This window comes from Ammospiza caudacuta, chromosome Z (genome assembly GCF_027887145.1).
Source record: "Ammospiza caudacuta isolate bAmmCau1 chromosome Z, bAmmCau1.pri, whole genome shotgun sequence".
In the NCBI taxonomy this organism is placed as follows: Eukaryota; Metazoa; Chordata; class Aves; order Passeriformes; family Passerellidae; genus Ammospiza; species Ammospiza caudacuta.
Window position 1 is genome coordinate 84,408,627 of NC_080632.1, and position 12,074 is coordinate 84,420,700.

At 46.2% G+C, this 12,074-nt stretch overlaps 1 protein-coding gene across 2 annotated transcripts in view; it reads left to right on the plus strand.

Annotated features, from left to right (window-relative positions):
• Positions 1 to 12,074, plus strand: part of SETBP1 (SET binding protein 1) — a 267,975-nt gene that overhangs the window by 17,663 nt on the left and 238,238 nt on the right. The gene's annotated exons all lie outside the window — the stretch shown is intronic.

Below are 12,074 nucleotides of genomic sequence, written 5' to 3' on the forward strand. Positions count from 1 at the left end.
TGATTACAGCATTGTGTGAGTAGCACTATAGTTATGCTACAAAAAATACTTCCATTATAAGTCTAATTTTCTTCCAGATGCATATCATTTTCTTGAAATATCCTTCCAGAGAAATTTTTGGTACTTTAAGTCTGGGTAAAAATTGAACTTTTTTTTTTATTTTTTCACTTATTCAAGGATGAGAAAAGAAAGAAATTCCTTTCTTCATATGAGCTGTTTTCAGGAGCACCCTTTTGATTTGATGTTGGCTTGATTTTTCTGTAGTGTCGCCTACACTTAGAACATAGACCAAATTTAGTTTGAGTGTATTAAGCAGCACTGCTGGGGACACAGATTTTTGGATAAGTGGTATTTTCTATCCTAAGCATTTGCCAAGTATGTTTGGTCAGGTCATAGCAAAAATACTTCACCTCTGCCTCCTTAGATTTCATGATGAGTTCAGACATAACCCAGATTTGATAAAAGATGCACAAGTGTCTCCAAAACCTGGACAAATTGATCTGGGATTTAGGCACCCTCTGATTAGGGCTTGGGTACGGTTTGGTTTTCCTGCTCATCCAGCTTTGATCCTTCTCCCACACCTTACACATGTGATGGGTGCTCAAAGGGCTATGTGAAGCCTTGAGGAGACGAATTGCCTGGAGAAATTCTCCTCCACCTCTTCCTGCAGAAATCCTCTTGGCAGACGGACGTACACCAAAATTGTCATGACTCAAAATTACTTTTTTGAGCATTGATATTTCCCATTGATTCAAGGCAGAGCCCAGGGAGATTAACATCACTCACTTTTGGAGTACTTTTCTTACAAACAGAACTTGAAAACAAACTAAAAAAAAACAATTCAAGGGGATTTTTTTTCTCTTAATATTTTAAATGATGTAGTCAATGGGCATGAAAGAGGTAGCTCTTTTTAACACAGCAGAGGTTTGGCCCTATAACACTTTGAGATTTTCCCACTTTTTGAAAAGGATGAGCTGCCTTCTTAGCACCACGCAGTGTCTAATTTCCACTTTCCTGTATTCCCTGAATGTTTGTAGAGGTCTCAGGGGAAACAGCAGTTTTATGAGACTATGCTCAGTGACAGCAAAGATGTCACAAGCAATCCTTCCTTGGCAATGCAGAGGGGAAAAAAAGAACAGCAAACCCCTACTTACCATGCATGGGGTGGAGAATATGACTGCACAGAATCAGAGCCCTCATTTTTATGTATCACCCAGCCTGATGGTCATGGAAGGTGTGTTCTTTTCTGTGTGGTCATCCAAAAGGCTGAATAAATAAAACTAAGCATAAGGAAGTTATGCACAAGAAAATCCCCAAACAAAAACCAAACAAATCCAGTGGGAACAATAGTTTAAAAAAAACACCTTGTAGCATGGTTGTGCTCAGGGTGATGACTTTATTGCAGGAGGATAAGGAGTTTGAAAGAAACAGACCACGGCTCAGACACGGCTGCATCCAGCTTGCACCTGCGCTGCGAGGTCCGAGCTGGCTGGGGCTGTGCTCACACACACCCTGTTCTCAAGCTGGGAGCGCTTTGGGTCAACACTGGTCTAATCTGGCCATTAAAACAAACAAAAAAAAACCTCAGCACCCAGCAGGTGGGTGCTGTGAGCAGATGGGGAGAAGGCTGCTGCCCCGGTGCACCATTAGCATAACACCCAACGGCTGCCGCGCGGCAGCTGCTGAGCCGCAGCTGCGCCAGAGATGTCCCCGGCAGGGGTCTGGAAGACCCCAGCGCTGTGATCTCGAGGGGTGTGCCTGATGCCTGGAGACCAGCAGCCCGCATCACCAGGATGGGGAATAACCTGAGTCCCTGCAGCCCGGGCGATTGCACACACGGCCGCCCCTCGGCTCGCGGGGTTCCAGGATCAGGCTGTGAACCCCTCGCATCAAGGGGGGATCAAAGGCACTGCAGAAAAGGGAGGCTGGGAGAGAGGGGGACAAAAGTTCTGGTGCTGGCAAAGTGATTTCTTCTATGGCCAATATCTATCTTGTGGTGGGTACAGAAATTTTAGGAGGAAAGATAATTAGGCGGAAACAGCAAGCTGAAATTTGCATGGATATGTAGCTCTCTGGTCTATCTGGGTGTTTCCCTGGAAGAGCAGAGCATGCAGGAACCCTCTGCTTTAACTTGCAGAACCATTGCGAGCTGCAGTAATGGTTTTGGGGGAAAAAAAAAAAGTGATTTGTCACATTTAAATGGTTTTGGCGGTTTTGAAAATTTCAGCGTTAGGCTGTTTTGATTGCCTGTTGCTTTAATCAGCACAAGCTCCAGAAAAGCAGCTCCTGGCAGCAGAAGGAGGGAACAACACATTTAAAGAGCGGGACAGACCTTCAGCTGGCATCAATCCACTGTCCTTTATGGATTTTTGCCAGGAGAGTTTGGCCCAATGTACACATTTCCTTTGCACATAGGAGCATTATTTGGGTTTACCACCTTGCTTGTGGATGCAGAGAATATACACAGACTGAGCTGCAAGTGCCATTCTTGTGCCTCTGGTGGATGGGAGTGGTTGTCCTGCACATCATGGAGTAGCACCCAAATTTATTTTTCCCCTGAGGAAGTGCAAACTCTATCAGGACTTGAAAAATCCCGTTAGCTTGTTGCATAATATTTCCAGCTACATCTCCAGCAATCCCCAGTGCTTTGAAATACCACTTCAGCATTCTTGCAGGAGTTTCAATACACACAGCACAGAGAGCAAGTAATGAAAACATGGAAGCAATTTAAGTAACAGCATGTGGGTACACAAAGGACTGGTAATGCCAGCAATGTAAAAAGGGACTGTGAACTGGGGATATAGCATTTATTCAGTGGCCACTTAGGGAGGAAGAAGATATGCCTGTTTCTAAGCTTTACACTGCTCTGCTAATTAGGCAATAGGGGTTAGTGCTTGATTTCTAAAGCTGTGGTCCAGAGAGCAGCAGTGATTAGAAGGGGACTCTGTGGAGAGCCACGATGCTCATGTGCTGAGGCCCTGGGTTTTTGCCTTTGATTCCAGCTGCTACACTATATTAAAAGACATAAACATGCATTAAATACTTTCCTCATGTTGCTTTTCCGTGTGAGCAATCGCCCCAGGGATGTTATTCGATCCTGAATGGGAGGGGAGGGAATTCAGGGGAGGATCTTGCTGGGTGCAGTTGTTGATGCCCCAGAGTGGGGAGGGAGGCAGGGGATGAGAGAATACCAGCGTTGGGAACCTCTGCTCTGCTGGCTTGAATGCCTGACTGCAACGGAACAACTTTTGGGGTTTCTTTTAAGTCCAGACCATGCCAAGTTTCACATCGGCTTCCCTTACTTAAAAAAAAAAAAAAAAAAAGAGTAAGGGTAGTTTCCTAACTCTTTTCCTGGGGCTGCTCAGAAGTTGAATCATAGCTTGAGCTGTTTCTTTGGCTGCTTGTGTGGCAGTTGGAAAGTGCACAAATGTTCTGTAAGAGTTTTCTCTTGTTTCAACCCTTTGGCACCTGAGGATGGAGTGGGCTGAACTGTTGCCACTTCTAAACCCACAAATAGCTCAATTTCATTTAGTCTGATTGGAGAAGGAGGGAGGGAGGGAGGGAGGGAAGAAAAAAGCCAGGAGTCCAGAGGATGTCCTGCTGGCAGGCTGGCAAGACCAGCAGCTGCTGCTCTCTCACCTGCACTAGGGTTGTTCGAGTCAACCACCTCAGCAACATTAAAAGTGCTTTTACCTTCAGATAAGGAAACATGTTATCAGTCAGGAATATTGAACAGTGCGGCACCAAATGCAATGAAGCAACCTATCAGCATTCCCTGCCTGCCATGTAGCATTTAACAAGTCCCAGATGAACAGTTATTTCTCTGGTTTTGTTTTGCTTCCTTTTTTTGTCCCTTCCTGTATTTGTTTTTTGGGTTTTTTTCCTATTCCCTTGTATCTGTAAGCACTTCATTTCCCATCCCTTCTTTCTTTAGGCACAGCCTGACAAAGGTTCCTTGCAGCTTTCATCATACACATAATGTCCTTCAGAGGATGTAAGCTTGTGGTTTTGTAATTATTACTGCACTAGGGTTTTTTGAGAGCTTGGGATGGGTGAATGCATTTTACTGCTGAGAGATAAGCACAGCAGCAAGTCAGTTGGAAGTAAAGCTTCCTTGTGTGTAGTCAGAGGAACCTCTATCTCTGGATTTTCTAGCAATGTTGTTTTTTTTGTCTTTGAGTTTTTGTAGGTGTTTGCCATTTCTCTGCAGGAAGCAGTTCTAACACTTTCCCCCTTGAAATTCAATTCACAGTCTTCCTTTTCACTGCCCCACATATGTAACTTTTTCTGGTGATTCACCTTTCATTGAAGACTCTCTCATTCACGAGCTCTCACCATTGCTGATGCCAAATTGATTTTTGCCTTTTTTTTATATTCCTTTATTATATTTCTATATTCTTTACACATATATTTGTAACCTATCGAAGTATTTATAGCTAGCATTTTACCTACCCTATTAGAATGATAAACCGAATTCCCTATCAGCTCCAAGCTGGGGGTCCAAGGTTACATTCTTGGGGAAGCCAAGGTTGAAACTAGTTGTTCGAGCCACATTTTCATAAACTTAAGTTCCTATCTAAAAGAGAGGGACTTGAAAGAAGGTTGAACTGGGAAGGAATTACCTCCCCACCAACTGAGGTGATTCCCACCTCTCACTAAGTGGGGATTTCTGTCAGATTGCCAATTTGCTAAACATACAAAACTTATGTATGTGTTATGCTACGGGTCCATCTTTGGCATTTTCCACCTGTCAAACTGTGCACCTAAGGATCCTGGTAAAGGTAACCCCTTTTTATCACCTCACTGTGTTTGGCTCGTGATTTTAGCACCAGCAAAAAGGCATCATTGCCCGCCTTCTTTTTCCACGGAGGATCATAAGCGCTCCCCCTCCTCTCCTTCCTCCTTCTTTTTATTGATGACTGCACATTGCACTTTCCCTCCAGGTTCTCGTGTGCATCCGCAGCTCTTGCTGCATTACCCCTGTGCCGGACTCATCTCCCCGGTGATTTGTGTGCATGATCATCCAATTGCTCACCGTGCATGCTTATCCCTCTTTGCTAGGGGCATCCCTGTGCAAGATGTCATCTGAGTCAGCTCTTCCTGTTGCGATCCCAAACGTGGCCCAGGGGGTTGATGTAAGTGCTTGGCCTAGTGAGGAAAAGAAGGCACTTGCCTAACAAAAAGCTGTAAAACAAACCCCACTTGAAGCGGTGGGGTTTGTTTTACAGCTTATTTTTCTTCCCCTCCCTCTGCCCCCCCCCCCTCCCCCCCCCCAAAGGATGGAACATCCACAGTCCCTTCAGCTTGGACTTGTTTCTTGCTGGTTTAGTCCTTGTAATTTCTTTGTAAAGCCTTTAAGCAGCTCTGCGTGATGCTTGTGGTGGCTACCTGGAGCTCACACCAGCAGAGCAGAGCTCAGCCTCTTCCCAGGCTATGGCACAATCATAGAGCCCCAGAAGTGCCAGCACAGTGGAGCAGTGTTCTCCCAGCTGCCTCCAAGGTGAAGCTGGCTCTTGAGCAGCTGAGAGATCAATGCAGAGCTGCTCTAACAGGCACAAGGCTCCTGCCATTTTTAGTCTTTCTACACAAGTGCATGGGTGCAAAGATACACAAACTCAGCTCTTTGATAGTCATCCCAGGTGCCCTTCAGGCTAGCTTTTCTTTCTACCACATTGTTGAAGGCACAAATGAAACAGCTGCAGTTTGGTGGTCTCCCACGTCAGGTATCTTGGGCTCACCGCAAAAAAAGAGCAAGAATGAATGGTGGGGGCTTTTTTGGTTTGTGTTTTTGAAAAAAACTTATTTTTTCACTTAAGAAACCAGTTTTTCCAGGAGGTGAGGACAACTTAGGTTCATCCTGGTACATGAAGGCACCTGAGGTGCTGACACTGGGAGCTGAGTCATCTTGATCCCCCACATAGCCATCTGGAGGAGGCTGGTCCCACCTGAAGGTGGTTCAAAGCCTCTCCATGAAGAGGTGGAGGGCTGATCCCAGATTTAACCCTTCCTTCTCCTCCACAGCTTGCTGGAGAAGTGTCTGTCTTGCATCATGTCCTGGATATCTGGATATCTTGTCACAGGAATAATGCAGAGAGTCTTTTCCAGCTCAGTGCTCTGCCTGAGCCAGCTGATGCCCATCCCTTAGTTCTGTCTGCTCCCAAAGAATTGTGCTTTTTTTTTTTTTTTTCAACTAGTCAAGTGGGTGCTAAAGAAGCAAACATCTGTCAGTAAAGGGATAGGCTGAGGAAATGTAAGCAGGCTTTTTCTGCTGAACACAGAGTGCCAAACAAGGAAGACTTGGTGTACTTGATTAGCTGTCATATGACCAGGGCTTGGGGAGGCTGTCTGTGTTGAGGACAGGTTTTGTTTTGCAGCAGTCTCTCCCTCCCACAGCTGAGTTTCGATGGCCTTCTGTGACATTTCCTTGTTTACTTGTGCTGTGTCTTTCTCTTCCAACCATGACAAAATATCCACAGACCAGGTGTTGGGATTGAGGAGATGCTGCAACGAAGCAAGTGGGACAAGTGCAGGAAGCTGGGGGTCCAGGTGGAGATCCTTAGCCCCATTCACCAAACTACAGGTGTCATACAGGAGAACAGAGTGCAAAGCCTTGGCCAAATTGGTGTTGTTTCAAAAGCACTGTGGCCTCTGGGCTAACAGATATGGAGATGTGATGTGCTGGCATGTACACCCAGGGCTGCAAACTGGGTGTGTTTTCATTCACAGAGATTTTGGGGTCTCAGTCCTTCACATACATCATTGTGTTTTTGCAGCACCAGCTTTTGCCTGCAGTGCTTCGTCTCCTCCCCTGCCAGGCATACTTGACCACAGATACCTTCTGATTTACTTACAGACTTTTCATCTTGACTTCCTTTTTCACACAAACACACACACACACAACACAGACACAGCTAGCCCCTCAGGTCAGGTCTGATTCTTCCCATGCTTCATTCCCAGATGGGTTCCTTGCTGACCCCATTCTCTGCCCAGACAGTGGGACTGAGAGATGGACCCATCTTAGCTCATTTGAAGGAAAGTTTGTCTTTACCTGGTGCCCTCAGCTTGTCTTTTCTTTTGCTTTTTTTAAGATAACAGAGACTTTCTGGCCACTTTCCTTCTATGTGACTTCTCTGGTGTCTGGTGATGAATGAACTTTTCAGCTAAGCCCTTTTTGGGAGCCTCTCAGAGTTCCCTTTCTTCTGGCCAGAGAACAATTTGAACAAAATACGTTAGTATGTTTTATCCTGACGATTGTGATTTTTGTATCACATTTGATCAACACTGGACAAAATATTAAAAAAAAAATTAAGGAGAGAGGATTGTGCAGTCAGGCGAGGACTTTGTGTGTGCATTCACATATACAAAAACACCGTGTGACCATGTTAGCCTTGTTTCCTTAGGAAACTGGTCTAAAAATATCCAGAATAAACAAGAATTGTTTTGCTTTTTTAATGCTGAGACTTTTCTTGGACCTTAAAATGATTCAATTTCAGATGTGACCTTCGAGGACAAGTCCAGTTAGCTGTGTTTTCGTAAGAGCTTTATTTTCCACTTCTTGCCATGACCTCTAACACAAGTTAGACTCGTGGCTGTTGGCTTCTTCATTTCAGGACATAAGGCGCTATTTCTACACTGTGGTTATATTTGGACTCTGAGTTGCAGGTGGTTGCTGTGAGGAACGGGATTCTCAAGCCATGGTGTGTGTACCAGTAGCATGACACTGCTTTTCACATGGACTGCAAACTCTACTTCTCCAGACTGGGCAGAGTAGTATCAGTCCAAATATCTTCTTATTATTTTTCTTTTCTTCTTGGAGCTGTGGGCTAGCAGTGAAAAGAACAGCATGATGGCTAAGGTGTCTTACTACAGGTTGCAAATGGGATTGTGTACCTGAGATCTGGCTTGGACTGTGGCCAAGACAGGTTAGCTGCAGATGAGGACATGGTCATTCAAGATAGACAGTCAACCACAGCTGAACAAAATGGGGTTTTAAGGTGCTGGTGTCTCACGCTGCTGCTGTGCATCCATGTCTGCTGTAGGCAGGTCCTGTACAAAGGAAGGCACCAGGAGAGCCTGTCTCCCCACAAGAATTTCACAAATTCTGTAGTGAGGAGGATAAATGGAACCATCTTGTCTCTTAGTACAGAATGTGAAATAGAGCAATGAGATTAAGTGACTCACTCAAGGAACCTGTCACAGGCCGGGTTAATGCTCAAACCTTTTTTCACTGAGCTGTGGTTACTTAACCACGACACAGTTGAGTCTCCCAGGGGTGGCCTGATCTCCAAGCATGGAATGCAGAGCCCTTCTAGAACACCAGTCCTCTTCTAGCTGTCATTTAAACAGATAATTTTTTTTCAAAATAGTTAACTGTCTGTATCTTCACTGCTCACTTAAAAATAAAACTTATCTCAGGGAAGAGCTGGGGCTGGATGCAGAAATCAGGGGGTGGAGTTTTGGGGCCACCATGCAATCAGTTGACCTAGATGCCCTTAATAATCCCTTCTGGTCTGTAAACTCTAAAATGTGGTAAGAGTTGAATGAGGAATATCTGCTGGAGGACTCATTATCTTCTCATCAGTTTCTCATGGCTGTCTCTCACTTGGGTGGCAAGGTTTACAGAGAGACGGTATCTTTTTATCGACATTGGGTGTTACAAAAACTCTACCACTATAAACCTGGGTGGTTCATTGAGGAATTCCAGCACTTTGCAGCATCCTAACTTCATGGAGCTGCTCTCCCTCCACATGGCTGAAAGATGAGAATCAGCCTGGAGGGGATTGGTGGGTAATTCTGACTTGCCCAATGCTCTCGGTTTCCAAAGGAATGTGGTGGCACAAACAAATGAGCCAGAGGACACAGCTCCCCTCTCTCTCCATGCTGGTGACAAGGAGAGGGCCGAGCAGGGGACTCCAGTGAGTCACCAGGATCACACCCTCGCCTCACTGCAGGGCGAGTCACTGCTTCCCCAGCTGGTGCTTCTGTGAGAAGGCACTTCTGTAACCAACGGTGGTTGGCAAACATTTCCCAGGAGGATGTGTAGGAAACAGCTTCCTCATACCTCCGAGGTAGAGCTTACACTGAGATTACTAAATAATCAGTAGTGTCCCCTGCTCCTCAGTAGAACATTGTGCCAGCCTGGGTGGCTTCACCAAAACTTTACCTGCTGTACTCCCAGGTGGGTAATTTGATGAAAGGTCACGCTTAAGACTAAGAAAAGTATACCTGAGGCAGACATACTGGGGAGCAGCAGCACTAATAGGGTCTAGATCAGCCCTCATTTCTGCCTCCCACCAAAGTCCATTCAGCTGCAGGGACAGTCCCTACATTAGTCACCTATCTAATCTGCATTAACAGGGAGCTTGAAGGCACTTCTTTATTGCATCTTCCACTGGGAACTGGCGCTGTTGGATTTACAAGGTATTCTGGTTCTTATATCCTGTGCTGTGTGCACGTTGGATGGTGATAATTAATTTGTCCTGTCCATTTTCTGACATTGTGTCCACCAGCACACAGCTGGTAAAGTTCTCTTCTCAAAGACAGCTTCTTGCTTTCCATGGGATATTTTTCTTCAATAATTTATGTAATCAGCAGGACAAATACCCTCCAGTCTTTTCTCTCTTTGGTCTTAATTCCATTGCATCACTTGTAATTATATTTCTGATTTGAAATTGGAGGGGGGGTAGCATGGGAAAGCCTATTTGTTTCTGTGACTACAGCACAGACATCACAGGAAAAAATGAGGAGAGGGTGATGGGGAGGGACCGATCTGTCCTTAGGCCATCAGCTCTGGGCGTGGGCAGGAGCTGCACTTAGTCACTGGGGGCCAGCGACTGTCAGTATGCTCCTTGGGAATCTGTGACAGAACAGGGTGGCTCTGAGGGAGGGCAGCACGTCCTTTCTGCTCCCTGTGCTGTGGCTGGCAGCTGTGGTGCATTACCAAGCCATGCTTCAACCTTGGATCTGGCCTGGGTCCTTGGGATGTGGAGCTCTGGGCTGCAGTTTGGCTGTTCGTGTTATCTAGAGGATGTTCTAAAGAAAAAGGAGGGCAGCTTGTGATACACAGCTCAACCTGAGGCATTTGAGTGTGATAGAAGGGCTGGCAGTGATTTATTGCTGGCTTTCTGCATTTGTTGGAGTTGATATCACTGATATATATGCAAGACTTTGGTAAAGTAGGACTGCTGCAAATTACTCTCTAAATAAGTCTTTTACAATCTATACATTACTGTGGCCACTGAATTTTGCTTTGACCTGCTTAGGTGTTGAGGATTGTCCTTAGGTAGTGAAAAGGGGGGAGATGGAAACCCTGTCTCTTTTTAGTCGATCTGACCTCACTTAATCTAATATACTCAGCACGAGCCCATGGGGTACAGCAGCTGTGTGCTGGAGATAGAAGTCGACTCAGTCCATCTTGGCCACATGGCTTAATAGGCCTATGAAATCTCTGGGTCAAAGGCCAGCCACCATGCCCATCTTTGTCACATCTCAGTGATGTGTATCCTGGCAGGTTTTTCTTTTTGTTCCTCCCCGGCATGGAAAGAACCATCTGCCGGGTTGGCTTTCATAAGAATTTTGAAAAATACCAATTTCCCTTTGTTGAGTGGGGTGCGTGTGAGGGGGTGGGGGCACACAGGACAGAAGGAGGAAGGAGAGCCTGACCTAAAACCAAGCCAGTATTTTCAGGGATTTTAGAATAGCTTGTATTGTGTTTCCTGCTCCCTAAGGAAGGGTTGTCCTCTTTCTTCTTTTCTCTTTGATTCGATTCCCTGCCACTCTGTGAGCAAGTCAGAAGCTGCAGCTGCTGCTGTCAGCTGGGAAGGGAGTCCCCTTGTTTAAAAACCATGTGTTAATCCCTGGTTAGAAAAAGTAGCAATGCTTTATGCTCCCCTTATAGCCCGCTTTTCTCTCTACATCTTGACCGCCTGCCCGCAGACTTGCCACTTGTGTGAAAAGAGATGCAGGTTGACACCAAAGAGACTCAACAAGGACCACAGGTAGCACGAAGGTCTGTCAATAAATAAGCCCAAAGTCTGGACAAAGTGACCAAATATAGTTTTGAGAGCAGGGTGGGAGTCAGAAAGGACAAGTGTGTTATGAGGTTTGGGGGAAAACTGTGGAGAGCTTCAGGAGTAAGGGGAGCTGTTTTTGTCATAGCTGTTGGACACAGATGGGGAGAAGTGTTTGCTCAAGGGGTCTGTGCTTTGTTCCCAAGGAAAAGCCAGCAGCCCAGTGGGAGAGGAATTTAAACAGTGAGGTAAGGAGAAAGGAGGATTTGGGCTCTGCCAGATGGAGACAGCCATGCAGGCAGTGCTGGAGAGGGTCTGATGGGTAAATAAGAGGCCCAAGGGGCTCAGTGCATTTACCATCAGGTGTGAGACCACAGCATTGATGGGTGAATGCAAAAGGTGCCCTGGGGCTGAAGCGGGAGAGAAAGAAAGGGTTTTGATTTTGACCATCAAAAAACACCTTCCTATCTTTTCTAGTAGAACATGAAAATGAATCACCACAAAGACAGGGAAAAGGGACTTATATGATGGATGGTACTTACAGAAAAATCAAGGCAGTGCTCTGTAACTGTTATAGATCACAGAATGATTTGGGCTGGAAACCCTTGCCACGGGCAGAGGCAACTTTAGACCATGTCACCTCTGTTGGTAGAAAAGAGAAAAGGTTTTCAGCTTTTTCCTAAGGTTTTGAAGCAGAAAATTGAGGCAGACAGAGGTGTATCACCCGGGGCCACTGGAGAAGGCATCACACCACTGCAGCCAGGACCCTGCTCCTGGCTAGGTCAGTGATTCCCCCACCATGCCCCAGGTCTCCTTGTCCACAAGCTGCAAAAAACAACAGGGCTCCCCTGTTGTTTCTTGCCTCGAAGGGCTGGTGAAGGGCTTTTCCTGCCACCCTTTCCCAGATGTGCCGCTGCGGGCAGGGACAGCCATGCCCACCCACCGTGGGCGGCAGGTGGGCCCAAACTCCGCCGCTCCCCAGCAGATTATCGTGACCTCTGCTCCGGGGTTTGGGGGACAGGAAGGAGCCGGCAGCCACGGCCTGCACCCCACGCCGTTGCCCTG